Source organism: Macrobrachium rosenbergii, chromosome 56, assembly GCF_040412425.1.
Source record: "Macrobrachium rosenbergii isolate ZJJX-2024 chromosome 56, ASM4041242v1, whole genome shotgun sequence".
NCBI lineage: Eukaryota > Metazoa > Arthropoda > Malacostraca > Decapoda > Palaemonidae > Macrobrachium > Macrobrachium rosenbergii.
The window spans coordinates 13,374,302-13,388,085 of NC_089796.1; the positions used below are offsets into that span (position 1 = coordinate 13,374,302).

At 35.1% G+C, this 13,784-nt stretch overlaps 1 pseudogene; it reads right to left on the reverse strand.

Moving 5' to 3' along the window:
* The window catches only part of LOC136836651 (cytochrome b-like), a 56,599-nt pseudogene extending 44,356 nt beyond the window's left edge, over positions 1-12,243 (reverse strand).
* Between the last annotated feature and the right edge of the window lie 1,541 nt (positions 12,244-13,784).

Genomic DNA, 13,784 nt, shown 5'->3' on the forward strand with positions numbered 1-13,784 from the left:
CCCTACGAGACAAGGGAAGGTACGATTTAAGTCCAATGCTTATTAGAGAGAGAGAGAGAGAGAGAGAGAGAGAGAGAGAGAGAGAGAGAGAGAGAGAGACGATGATTGTGCAGCGTGTCGATAATAGTTAAAGAAAGTGCGAAAGCAATTTCTCAAATTGCTGTAGGAAGTGGTATCAGAGCTGCAGCCTAATTACCATCATTGACCGCTTCATTGTTACTAATATCAAATGACTGAAAAATAGTTGTCTACCTGACCCTTTTTTCTTTTTTTCATCAAATCATAATTCGTTTGTACCTTTGCTTTGGACATAAGCATGACTTTGTATATTCTCTTATATCAAGGCTGGGTTTTTAATTTTTGCAGAGTAACTGGTTTGGAGGATGAAAGGATTGCCAACCTTTCCAGAGGATTGCCAACCTTACAGGGAGACAGTTTTTTTTGGAAAGAAAGGGCTATCAATTTTCCAAGAAAATGGTGAGAGTTTTCGTAAAATGGCATGGTTGCCAACCTACGTAAAGCATAGAAGGCTACCAACCTTCCCGGTAGGAATATGGAAGCACTAAAAATATTCTTACAGTATGGAAGGGCAACCTTCCTTCCCGGGAGAAATATGAAAGGTTTCTTAGCCTTTTCACAAGATCGAAGGGGTCCTAACCTTTCAAGAGAATGGAAAGGCTAAGACCCTTTACTGGAGGAAGATGAAAAGGCTGCCAACTTTTTCACAGGATGGGAGGGACGCCACGCTTCCCAGGATATGCTATTGGTGAGCAAAGGAAACATTAAAAAGCATAAGAATAATAAAGGTATATTAATACGACGAATGAACGAGGATTATCCCGCAATTCTTTAAAAGCGATATGAAAAACTTTCGTCAACTTACTACTTAAGTATGCGATCAAAACAATAAAAAAACTTTGAGAAAGTCCGCGTACCTCTGTTAGCATAACTTTACATCATCCAATTTATGTTTTTTTGTATAGCAGAATAAAGTCGAGATATATTTTTTATAATATATATTCCAGCACTAGATTTCAATTATTATTATTATTATGTAGAAAAACATATAAAACAATGACTGAACTTGTATATGTTTCACCGAATATTTCATTCTCAAACTCTGAAATAACAATAAAACATTACCAATTAAAATAGTAGGCTACCATAAACATCTTTTTCTAAAATAATAATAGAGCAGAGAAGTCAAATTATAACACGTAAATTTCGGGGGCTAAATTTATGGCAAAACCTTAGAAGTTTAAGTTATAACGAAAATAAAAAAATTTTTTTTACTTAATAAACACAACCATTGGAACTTAGGAGACTAAGATTTTTTAACAATTGAAACGATAAATAAAACCTAAGGATTTATGATAAAAAACGCCTTAAGAAGGACAAAGAACTCGCTTGGAATTTGAAAGCTAAAAGCAACTTAAAGGCCTTAACCTCATTGACCTTTGACTCTAAAATCACGGAAATTTTAGTCTTCTGATTGGAGCAAATTTGATCTAATTTCTGATCTGGTAAACTCATCCATCAATAAATTTCTTAATCATACATTACAGCACTGGCGACATGTACAGAATCCCTCTATTATATATATATTTTAGGAGAATAGTCAATATTCTTATTACGGCGGGTGCAAGTGTACCTCCTCTCTTACGAAGGCCGTGGAAAAGGTCCTCCTTTGTTTCAACGCATCTAAAGAATGCTTATTACTGTAACGACTGCTGGAGGAATCATAAGATTGAATGAATCATTATCAACGTCGAAAGATATGTTCGTTCCTCCATTTTCTTTCCGAAGCAATCTAATGACTAGTGTTGCTTTGTCTTTCGCAACCTCGTCGATTTTGAAAGACAAATCAGGTGGAAGATACTACTTACAGGTAATTACACACACGCATGCACGCAACACACACACACACACACACATATACATATATATATAGTATATATATATATAATATCAAAATATCAACTTCTCGATTTCTATATTTATATATACTACAAATATAAATAAATGTGTCTGTAATACTAGTAACAGTCAAATGGCACTCAAGGTTCGATTTCTGATAAAATTCTTACTTTTTTATACGTATTTGCCACTACAAATACAGCTTTGAACTGGAAATGAAGAGCAAAAGAAAACCCAACTTCATGTATGGAGATTCGAACTCGCACTGGCATGGGGGGGTATAGTTAGTTAAATTATTCGGGTAACGATAAAGATAAAATTCGATTCCAGCTCATATATATTAATAAAGACGCCTCTTTTGTCGATTTCTCTGAAATCAATCTTACTTTTGCTTGGTAGGAAAAGGGGATGGGAGGGGAAAGGAGGACAGATGGCATTGACTCATCATCACCATTGTGGTTTCCTCTTAGTGTTTAGCTTCTTGTATGAAAAGTATATTTGTAGATGTATATATATATATATATATAAATATATGCACAATTATATAATAAACGAGTAATATATTTCTTATATATATATATGTTGTATGGAACGCATATATATATATATATATATAACGTAAAATAAAACTATTGATGCTAGAGGGCTGCAATTTAATATGTTTGATGATTGGAGGGTGGATGATCAACATAACAATTTACAGCCCTCTAGCCTCAGTAGTCTGTTAGCATCAGTAGTTTGATGATTGGAGGGTGGATGATCAACATAACAATTTGCAGCCCTCTAGCCTCAGTAGTCTTTTAGCCTCAGTAGTTTTAAGATCTGAGGACGGATAGAAAAGTGCGGACGGACAGACAAACTGCCATCTCAGCTGTTTTCTTGTACAGAAAATTAAAACTAAAAAGTAATAATAATTCGAAACAACAGCAATAAAAAATAAAATCCAGCCCATACTCAACGTCAGAGGACTAAAGAAAATTATGGTCCAACACATACTCCAATGTCATGCGAATGAACAAATGAAAAAATAAGTAAGATCTAATACATACATCAAAGTCAAGAGACTATGAGAAAGTGATACCTAAATATAATCTATCATACCAGACCCGAAAAGTGTATCATTATTATTATGAGTTGCAACGCTGCATCCCTAATTGGAAACGCAAGGTGCTAAAAGCTCAAGGGCTCCAATAGGGAAAGGAGCATAGCACGGAAAAAGAAATAAGAGAGTAAATAATAAAATATATACAAGAAATATCAAAGAAAAGGCAAATCGTATAAAACCTTTAACACCACGAAACAGGACTCCTGTGAACTTGTTGAACAAAAAAAATTAAATTTCCACCTAGTTTGAATTTCTGAAGTTCCAACGGTTCAGCTACCTGATCCCAGGGATCACTCTAAAATCTGGTCACAGCTGAATTAACTCCCTGAAAATCGAATGACATTACACCTCAAAAAAGAAAAGGCATAACAGCTATAATTAACCGGTAGATCGTAGTCGCGGAAAGTCGCAGAGCAAAGGATGATCGGATTATCAAAAATTTTATAAAGCATGAACAATGACCTATTTAGTTAACCGAACGACAGTGCCAGAGATTAATGCCGAGATCTGGAATAAGAAATTTAATGGAAGTCAAGTGTCTGTTCAACAATTTCGAGTCAACCGCTGAAGATCGAACAGGGGAATTATATTCAAAACACGGCAAAATAAAATAATTAAAACATTTCCCCAAGATAGACAAATCCGCAGAACCCTTAAAATACTTCCACTTTAACATTATTTAAGTTTTTGTGCAACAGCAGAAGACATTGACCGGATATGATTCTTTAAATTTGCCGTCGGGAATGACACCTAGAATTTTAAGTGAGTTGCATGAATTTAGAGAAAGTGGCAATAAAAAAAGAAACATTGCCAATAAAGAGAAAAATCTAGAGGGGGAGCGGGGGGTGTGTATCCAATTTCCTTGATTTACATAATATAATCATACTTTTGCCGAGGTTCAACTCATTCCCCGCAATTTGCACAATGCACTAATTTTAGCCAAATTTCTTCATGATAATATGCAGCCACCAGTCTACAATCAGGAGACAGGATTAATGCAAATAATGTAGCAAAATCTGCGTAGGAAGCCAACTCGTTTTCTAAGCAAAACCATTTATCATGTGTATATAATATAAACACTAGTGGACCAAGAACACTACCATGAACAGCAAAGATAATATTCCTGCAATTACCAGGGTGCCTATCTACAATTACTCTCCGCATACTATTAGTTAAGAATTCGGTGTTAATACTAAGACGTGCTCTTCCAACTCCCATTCGTCTAAGTTTACAAACTAGGGCATCATGATTAAGGCGAACAAAGCAAGAACTAAGGTCAAGATAAATCATGCGAATCTCGTGACCAGAACCTTGGGATTTCTGTACTACGCTGGAAACTAAAAGAGGTGCATCACAAGCACCCACGCCATTGCGAAAGTCACTGTAAACAAATAAGGGAACAAATTGGCAAAACGTCTGACATTCAGGCGTTTTGCTAAAATATTCTGAAAACTTGAAATGATATTGAAATTAAGAAACTGGGCGGGTAATCGGCAAGGAATGAGTTACGTCCCAGACTTGCCTAATGGAGCAACATTTCTAATGCTCCATGTGCGAAAAGAACAGCTTGTAGTTAACTTGCGAAAATAACAGACAACAAAGAAATAAATAATCAGCAGCCTTCATAAAAAAAAAAAATACATATACCATTAGGATCTATGCCTCCCGACGCATCAAGGTCAAGTAAAACGCTCTTAATGTCACAGGAACGAAAAGCTAAATTAGTCAGCGTAGCCTCAGGAAAACAAGAATGAGGCATAGGGAGTTTCACATTACTCTGCTGGCTGTCTCAAACATCATTAAAAACAGGCTCAAGTTTCTGAGCAGTAAACGAATATGAAATCGAGAATATTTAAATGATTAAACAAGTTAATAAACGTATATATAAATAATTATACATCCTAACGTATAACTTACCACCTATGTATTCAGCGGGGAAAAATATATTAGTGACGTTTCCCAATAAAATTCGGCAAAGCTTCCAGCTGTCTTCGTTATTTGCATTTTTCTTCTAGTTAGTTATGATTCTAAACAGATCATACGGATGTACTGTCAGTCTTAAACATATGTTCAACAGATCATACGAATGTACTGTCAGTCTTAAACATAAGTTCAACAGATCATACGGATGTACTGTCAGTCTTAAACATATGTTCAACCGATCATACGGATGTACTGTCAGTCTGAAACATATGTTCAACAGATCACGGATGTACTGTCAGTCTTAAACATAAGTTCAACAGATCATACGGATGTACTGTCAGTCATAAACATATGTTCAACAGATCATACGAATGCACTGTCAGTCTTAAACCTAAGTTCAACCGATCATACGGATGTACTGTCAGTCTTAAACACATGTTCAACCGATCATACGGATGTACTGTCAGTCTTAAACACATGTTCAAAGTGTAGGTTAATATCCATTTTCTAATTAAAGTTCTATCTCAATAGATTCATTTGGTACGCTCCTCAAAGTACTAAAAATGCCATAAAACAAATGAATTACTACTATCGCCTAATTAGTTGTGTGGTGATTCATTTCTCACGTTGCTAATATTTCACTGACAAGTTTCCTTAATGTTCTTCAGCAGCCTTTGTATGGACGTTTTGTCTTCAGGTCAAACACGTTGCACGAGGAAGCCTTTCCCCTCTGGGTAATGAGGTTCCAAGCGAAAATACCTTCTCCTTTCTAATCAGGTTTCAAATGAAAGCATTTTATTGCAATCAGGTTTGAAGTGGACGTATTTTCAAATGGAGATATTCCTCTTTGGCTTGTGGGGTAGGGAAATTTTTTTTCTCCTTTTTAATTAAATCCAATTTGAAAATATTTTCAAATGGATTTCAAATACAGACATTTCTTTCTAGCCAATGGGATTTGAAGTTTCTGTTTCCTCTAATTAATCAGGTTTAAAGGGTAGTTCTCTTCTAGTAAGTTGGGTTGAATATCTCGTATAAGTCTCCTCGAGCTGGTAAATTCATCAATCTCCATTCACCGAATCATCTTTTGACTTCAGGTGAGCCGCATTATTCTGATGATTCAGTATCCATGTAAATAGATTTTCCTGTGATAGAAAACACTTTAGGAAAAATATGTTTCATCTGCTTCACATTTTCAATTTCTAAAACATGTAGTCCAGGTGTAGCCTATTGTTTATATTCCTAAAAACTACGACCCAGTTAAACTGGTTTTCGTTCTGTTTTCCCAATTAATCTCACACGAGATAAAACGCTTATCCCTAGATAATCAATACTAGATTATCAGATTTTAAAAGTGTTAGAAGCATTGTTTTTTGTGTCATTACTCACTTTCAAAGTGAAGGGTCATATTTTTGATGGCTCAGGTGAAGGGGTTTATTCTCTTTCTAACCAGTTTACAGGAATTATTTTTCTTTTAATAATGACGCACACCGAGAATTATACCTGTCTTCGGTTTATTACAACCGATTAAAAATTTTACTTCTTTTCTAAAAAATATCTAAGTGAATTTTTCTTCTGCCAAATTACATTTCACTTTTTCTAATTTACCAGACTTTCTTCTCAGCCATCAAACGAACTTTATCTTATACAATAATTTTAAATTAGCTTCAGATATATAGATTGCTATGAAGGAACATGAGTTTTGACTATTAATTCTGGGCACAGTTACTTTTAGAATCTCGTACTTCTCTTGGTTAAATCAATAACCATTTAGAGCAGAGAAAATTCAAACATAATCAATTATTCTAATATCGATTACAAAGAACACTGTCGAATCATTATCAATATAATTTCGTACACGTTCGCGTATTGTCATGCGCCATAGAATTTAATACATTTAGAGATTAAAAACACTCACTACTCGTCAATTCGCAGAAAATGCATGCATTTGGAGACAAAAATAACCTCTACCACTCGTCAAATTTCATAGAATTCATCATATTCAAAGGCTAAAGACATTCGTTACCACTCGTCATGCATCATAGAAGAATTACATTTAGAGATAAAGACATCCCTTCCACTCGTCTTCACAAGATCTACTTTAGATAGCAGAGTCTAGAAAGCCTTCACCCTCCACCCCGCTGTGATTCACAGAATCTATTACATCTAGACACTCGTCACGATCTTCTGAATTTATTTAATAAAAAAAAAAAAAAAAACATGCGCTGCTAGTCGCTGTATTAAGGTATGAACTTTAGCCCTGTAATGAGGGGGGAAAGAGCCAAACAAGGCGTGAAGACACCCTCGAATTCATTATTCCCAGGCTTCAGACAATGTGATAAAATAAAGGACCCAAGATAAAAATTTATTGCTGTAATAGGGAGCGCTTTTTGTTTTCTTGAGGTTATAAAATTATGAGTTAATTTTCTGTGATAAGTGCACAAATCTTTTTCTTATCTATTCTCTTTATTTTCACCTCTTTTTTTTTTTTTTTTTTTTTTTTTTTTTGCTATTTCGTTAACAAAGATTTTATTCACATTGTGAAGAAAATAATAATTTCATTTACTGAAAACACGACTTGCTAGATCAATTTTAGTTTTCTGTAAAAGAAAACTATTGAGATGGCTTTTAGTCTGTCCGTCCGCACTTTTTCAGCCCACCCTGAGGCTAGAGGGCTGTAAATTGTTATGTTGATCATCCATCCTCCAATCATCAAACATACCAAATGCAGCCCTCTAGCCTCAGTAATTTTTATTTTATTTAAGCTTAAAGTTAGTCATGATCGTGCGTGTGGTACCGCTATAGGTTCCAACAACACAAGCCACCATGGACCGTGGCTGAGAGTTTCGTGGGCCGTGGATGAGAGTTTCATTCAGCAATATAATCTTGATTGCGCCGAAGAAACTTCGGCACATTTTTTACTTGTTTGAAATGCAAGACGGATTGATTGTACGACTTCATCTGATCTTTAAACTTCTCACTAACTGTTTCACGAACACTTGAACCACAAACTCTCTGCCTCGTCTAAGCCCACACTTTTCTGGGAATAGAACTGTGAAAGCTGCCACATTACAACCTTAACAATTATATATTTATTTCTCGTATTGACAAAACCAATATGACCATTCGGGAAAATTGGCCATTATCTTTGCCTTAACAACATCAAAACAAATACACATTATCTATGGCTCTGAACATTCAATTTTCCATACTTCGCATTTTGATAAATATCTTTTAAAATCACTTCCAAATATGGCAATTATATATCTGCTAAGAATCCAGTTGTAGCCTATTATAAACTTGTTAGTCTATCTCACGTTGTCTTTGCTTCTACCCTTACTATCTTTCTTTTATTCTTATTTATCTAGTAACGTCATCTTAGAAATTGCCTTACCATGGAAGCTTACTAGATGAAAGAAGAGGGTTCGCGTGAGCAAAGGAATGTTTCTAAAAAGTGCAACGTATGCGGGCAGTCTGGTGTTAATGGTGGTTTATTTTAATGAAGCACATGGAGCCGAGTGAGGGTAAGCCCTTTTTTATACACAAAAAGTGTTAAAAAATTGGTAAGGAAAGTTTTTTTTTTAATACATTGCATACTTGACAAAGCCATACTACACTAGGATAACTTTTTTCTGACTATTGCTACTTCCATTTTTTCCCAGTTCTCTGAACATTTATCTATCCATTTATTCGATATTCCTTTCTCTCTGTTCTTCCTTACTGTATTTTATGCAAATAGAGTCTATTCGGAGAAGCCTGATTAAGAAGTTACTGGAATTTGTAGCTTTTTTCAGTATGAATGTTCCTATATTAAAAATGAAGAAATTTATAATGACACCGGGATATTCATTCTAAACTCCACTTCATTCGTACGGAGGAAAAGTGAATAAAATAAAAATAGATAAAATTCCTATTACTATATGTTAAATAACAGCGCATACGAAGAGTCAATACGTTCGTCGGAATTCTTATAAGATGAAAACTCATATCATACCTGTCACAAAATTAACCGAAATTTATGAATAGTAAAATGGGCCATCATTAATTCTTTAGAATTATTATACGCAACAATCACGCCTTCAACGCAAGCGCGATCTTCCAGAATGTTTAAGTAAAATAAAATGGAACATGAGAAAATGACGAAATTCTCTAATATTATTAAAAGCACTATCCAATTCTCGTTAGGCTACAAAATTCTATGTAAAATGAAATCGCATGCAATAAAAAAAAATAAAAACCCGTTCGAATTCTAGTAACGGAAATCGTATCACACGGAAAACGAAATTCCCACTGGGATTTGCATTAAATAAAGCCTCTTTTTAGAAAGCTTGGAACTGTAATCAAGAATTACACCTCACGAAACTTGAAAAAAAATAGCATGTAAAAAATATGATAAAATTCCCAGATATTAAATAATAAAATTCCCATAAATTTAAGACGATACAATTCCCAGAAATTTTTGTCAAACAACATCGCATATAACAACAGAATTAACAAAATTCTTTGGAATTTTTATAAGCGAAAACCACGTCTCACAAAATTCCTTGGAATCTGTCTAACTTACAGTCGCATATGAAAAGTCACAAGTTTTCTCGGAATTGCTATAAATGGGAAAAAAAAATATTCTTCACCTAAAAGAATGTCACCGTGTTATGGCGACCCCGAATACCAAGGTTGAACTAAATTCATCTTAGAAACAATCTCTGGCCTAAGTTAGTAATAATACCCCCAAGAACAAGTTGAGAGTGAGAGAGAGAGATATAAAAAAGGTAGGTTCGGCGAAACAGTTAGACAGATCGCGTACCATCGTTCTTTAATTTTTTCTGCTCTTTTTTTTGTGGGTGGTGATGTTTAACAGAAAAGAAGCCTGGCGTGCACAAAATTGCTTGTCGCGTGGCTGCTTAGTTTATTGGTCTGGTGATCTGGCGTCATGAATGTGTTACGAGGGTATGATGATAGGTAACCGAATTATGAAAGAAACGTCATTTAATAATATTGATAATAATACTTTAAAACTAATTTCGGAGTTCGTCAAATGGTATCGCAAACACGTCGCTTAATATTAGTGATAAAAATAAATGACCCTATTCGTGAATTAAGTCAATGGTGTTTTAAACGTGTCACCTGATACTAAACAATCCATGAACCTTTCTGTATTGAATAAGTAACTGGCATTAGAAATTGGTCACGTGGTAATATAAATTTTATATGTGAATGTATCCACAGCTTAAATCGTTAGTTTCCCATATATGATGACTGACAATACAAGACATATGACCATTTATTCTCAGATTTCATTTCATAAAGTAAACTTTCGTCATATATCAGGTAAGTTTCGTAAATTTGTCACCTAAAAGTAGATAATATTCAAGTCTGATTCACAGACTGAACAGAATGTAAAAATTTTGTCACCTGATTTTAAAGGTGGTTTAAAACTTCAAGATACACAAAATCTGACGAGGCATTTTTTTTATACTTATTATAATGTGACAATGAAATGTAAGAGCCAAGTTTCATCTATTCTCACTTACCATTAATGTGACCATAGCTTTAAAAAGTATAGTTCAGTTATTCTCGCTTATCACACAGAGACACTGAATTCTAAAAAACAAAACCATATTGATTCGTGCTTATAAAGAAGCGACAATGAAATTTAAGAGCAAAGACCTCTTAATTTTCGTTCATCATCAATGGTACACTGAAATGTGAGAGTAAAGTTTCATTCGTTCACGTTCATCATATAGTGCATGAAATTCAAGACCAATGTCATTAACTCGAATTTATTATAAAGTGGCTATGGAATCTTTTATATATTCCACTCGAATCAATGACATTGCTCTTGAATTTCATTACTACTTTATGATGAACGTGAACGAATGAAACTCCACTCTCACATTTCATTGTACCATTCAAGATGAACGAAAATTAATGAGACTTTAGCCTTAAATTTCATTGTAGTTTCTTTATAAACACGAAGCAATATGGTTTTGTTCTTGGAATTCATTGTCGCTTTGTGATCAACGAGAATAACGGAACTATATATACTTTTTAAACTATATATACTTTTTAAAGCTATGGTCACATTAATGGCACGTGAGAATAGATGAGACTTGGCTCTTGCATTTCATTGTCACATTTATAAAAGTATAAAAAAAGGCCTAGGTTTTCCTGTCGCTTTAATATGATCGAAAATAAATGACATGGCTCATGAATTTTACTGTCGCTATAATAACAGTGAATAAAATGAATGAAACTTTGTTTATAGAGCTCAGTCACATAATGACACACGAAAGTAAATGGAACTTCGGTCATGGAATTAATAAACAAGTCCAGAGCAGAGCACGTCGAAAGCACACAAAGGCTAATTTCATGCTTCCAAATGAGAAATGACTGATGACAAAGGAATAAATTTGCCGTAACTTACGTGAAATGAATTACATGCAGTCCAAGGATCTTCACTGACGACTTTCGCTCAATGCACTTCCATCTGGTTCCATGCCGTTTTTTATATTTTTTTTTCCCGAGTTTTTTTTATTTGACTTTTTTTTTATCGCTGCTGCACTGTCATTACTAAAGCCTGCGATAGATCTTCAGATTTCCAGTATCTTTACGTATTTCAGTACTTTATTTTTCCAAAACCTACGGGCTTAAATATGCCAAGTAAATATTCCTGATTATAACGAACACTGTATTATAGTCAGATTTTATTGATGAGATAAACAATGAACTATAGTCATAAATAGCATTCCATTTTTCCCAGCTGAACATCGTCTTAATCCAAGGAGAGAACCAACTTGCAAACATTTACGAGCGAGTCCCGAAGAGCGTTACAAAACCCATTTTCGGAGAGAAAAGAGCCCCTCCATTATCCACGAAGGCGAGCATAAGTGGCGCCCGAAATATCGACCGGGGGAAAACTGAATTTGCTGAAGCGAACGCTTCACCAAGTAGCAATAGCGATAATTGATTTCCGTTCTTGCACAAGGCGCACGCGGACGCCAGCTACCACAGATCACTTTGGCTATCACTTCTGGACTGAAGGTGATGGTGATGGAGTAGAAGAAGAAGAAAGAGGAGGGGGAGAGGGAGGAGGAGGAGGAGGAGGGGAGAATAAGTAGAGAAGGGTTGAAGAAGGGTTGAGGAGGGGGTGAGTGGAAGGTAGGGCGAGGAGGAGGAGGGGGGGGGCAAAGCGTTTCTCTTTCTACCATCATGGGCAAGTAGGGCTCTACCGACGCGACGTCGAGAAGGTCTCCGCCTCCTTCGTCGTCCTTCTCTTTCAATTTTAGCTTCGAGTGACTCATTCCCTCATAGCAGCCGTCAGGGATTTCCTCCTCGGCGACTCATAAGTATCGTATGACTTGAATTTTAAATGGAAACTAGTAAAGGGAAGGAGAGTTTTTTTCTCATACAAATTATTTGATATCTCATTGGAAACTTCCAAGAAGAAGTGGAAGAGAGCTTTTTATGAAGAAGGATTCGAATTTTCAATCGGAACATCTGCGAAGAGAGGCAACGACAGTTTTCTTGATGAATGACTCGGACTGACAATGTTAAAATAAAAAGAAGGGCAAGGGAGAATTATTCTTTGACAAATGAAAAAAAATAATTGAAAACTTAGAGATGAATGGCAAATAAAGTTTTTTGATGAGCAACCTGAATTTTCACTGGCAACTTTCGAAGTGTAGGCGAAAGTTTTCTCATATGTAACTTGAATTCTCAATAGATATTCTAAAACGAATGAACGAAAGTTGCTTCCATACGAATGGCATGAATTCTCGATGGAAACTTCACGAAGAAGAATAAGAGAAATACTCAATAAAAATGTTACAAGTTTAAAGGATAGTTTAATTTCGATGAATCATTTGCATTTTCAGTACAAAAAAAAAAAAAGTATGGTTTATCTTAAATGGCTCAGAAAATGAACGGTTGAGTTACGGAGAGTTTTTGAAGAAATAAATTGAATTCACTATAGAAACCTTAAGATGAACGGAAAGAGACGGTTTATTTCTGGCGAATCACTTACAATGTGAAAATTTAAAAAGGCGAGGGACACTACACAAATGACTCAAACTGCCAAGTAGTCAAGTATTATCTTTTCAAATGAACAGTATATTCACCATGATCTGAAATCTCGGGAATTTTAAACAGGAAAGACTTTTTTTTTTTCAAGTTAGCCGAAAGACTAGTCAAACTTGTTTTCAGGTTGTAATGGAATACAAATGTGACTAACTAATAAATTCCAGAAGCGAATTAAAGAAAGAAATGAGAATCCAAAATACTTTACTGGTCTACCTCCAAAAGAATTAGGTAAATTATGCAAATGGGAGGAAATGCACTTCAAAACAGGGTTAACAATCTCGTACATAGGGAGAGCCAGGAAAATTCCTCTAAGATGGCCGTCAAAAATAAAAATCCAGCTTTCATCATTCTACGCATATGCGATGATACGCTGCATTCTAGATTTTAAGGGACAATCAATTCACATGGTTATGTCTAGTACGGTACTTCAACTCGAGGCGTCTTCCAATTTATGTACAATGGCGCCCAAAATATAGTACTGAGAAGGAAGGGCTACAAAATACACGTTTTGAAAAACCTTTCACCAAATTCAAAATTTGGGCCCAACAATGGCTGCATTTCCAATAGTCTCGCTGACATCTGCACAGGAAAATATTTATGCTTTAACCTTAAGCTCAGAGAACTGAGTGAATCCATTGCAGGTTTTATGATATCCCCAATTGACTCCCGTTCATTTATGAGAAGCTTCAAAATGACTACTAAAACTATAACGCATAAACAGGAAAATGTGATATTGTAGTACATTCTTGTCTGATAATTTACT